We start from the raw sequence: 1,822 nt of genomic DNA on the forward strand, positions 1-1,822 counted from the left end.
ACAGATAGACATTCCTCTGGTATTCCCTGCTTTCAGCTAAGATCCATCTAACATCAGCTACAATATCCCTAATACCATGACCCCTTTTAACCCAGCCTGGACTTCTGGTAGTTTTCTGTTGATGTGCTGTTCCAATTTTTTTTTATAATCTTCAGTAAAATCTTACTTGCATGTGAAATCAGTGCGATTGTTCTGTAGTTTCCACATTCTGTTGGGTCACCTTTCTTTGGGATAGGAACAAATATAGATGTCTTCCAATCAGTTGGCTAAGTGGCAGAACAAACATATATCTTGAGTAAAGTGCAGCCGGAGTGCTCCTTGGAGGCAAAGATAACAAAGCTTCATCTCACATACTTTGGGCATATTGCTAGGAGAGGTTATTCCTTGGAGAGGAATAGAGATGGAGGATCAGTTAAGGAGAAGACCTTCAATGAGATGGATTAATAAAATGTCAACAACAATGGGCTCAAATGTGTTGGAGATGATAAGGATGTCACAGGATATGATAATATTGTGATCTGTTGTTCATAGGATTGTTATGAGTCATATGCTATTCACACTTAACAAAACTCAGAGGGATTAGGTTTACACCTTACAGTAGTTTCTATGCCTTAACATAACAAAAATAAAGTTTCTATTTCCAAACAGGATCATATTCTTAGATTCAAGAATTGAGGTGTCAATGTATCTTTGCCAGGAATATAATTTTATCTTTAACAGTGAGGATGAGGACACTGACTTCTAAAGAACAGAATAACAAGCAGCAACTCATTGCTTTCAGGCCAGAACCAACTCACAACTGACTCTCCGGAAGGTCTTCAGAGGCTATAAATCTCATAGGAGTTAAAACTTTGCCACTGCTACTGGGGTGAGATGATACTTCATTGTGGTTTTGATTTTAATCTCTCTTATTATCAATGATTTTAGGAATTTCTTCATGTGTCTGTTGGTCATTCGAATATCTTCTCCTGAGAAAAGTCTTTCCTTGTCTCTTGCTCATTTTGTAATTTGAATATCAGTCTTTTTCTTGTGGAGGTCCTATAGGATTCTGTAAGCAATATACTTTGGAGAGGATGTGGAGAGATAGGAATGTTCAAATACTATTGGTGGGATTGTAAAATGATACCACTCTGGAAGGCAGTTTGGTGTTTTCTCAAAAAGCTGAACACAGACATTCTATATGACTCAGCTATTCCACTCTTAGGAATATGCATACCCCAAGGAAATTAGAGCTGAGACACAAATGGAGATATGTATGTCAGAGTTCATAGCAGCATTATTCACAATCACAAGAACAAGAACATGGAAACAGCCTAAATATACAACCACAAACAAATGGATTGAGAAATTGTGGTTCATTCACTTGATGGAATACTACACAGCACTAAGGAGTAATGACTTTGAAAAGAACTACATGACTTGGGAGAGATTGGAGGACATTATACTGAGTGAGCTAACTCAGTCTCATAAGGATAAATACTGCATAGGACTGTTATTGTGAAAACAGAAGGATAACTAAGGATAACTTTTATTAAGCATGTATGGAAGGAAACCCAAGGAAGGAAGGGATGGGAACAGAGGGATAAGATTGGCCAGGGGGGAAAATCATAGGGTTACATAGTTTGGTGGGTGGAGGAAGAGGGGTAGAGGAAATGAAGAAGATTCAGCAGGGATCTGGAAAAACAGAGTAATGGGAAATAGTTCAATGGTGATTGTTTTTATAAAACATAATTAATGATTTTATGAAACACAATGTGAATGAAGGCTAGTGTGGAAAATGATGTTTACAAACTTTGTATGCAAACCAATATAAATTAATATA

This window comes from Elephantulus edwardii, unplaced genomic scaffold (assembly GCF_000299155.1).
Source record: "Elephantulus edwardii isolate Elephantulus edwardi_28Jun2011 unplaced genomic scaffold, EleEdw1.0 scaffold00271, whole genome shotgun sequence".
NCBI lineage: Eukaryota > Metazoa > Chordata > Mammalia > Macroscelidea > Macroscelididae > Elephantulus > Elephantulus edwardii.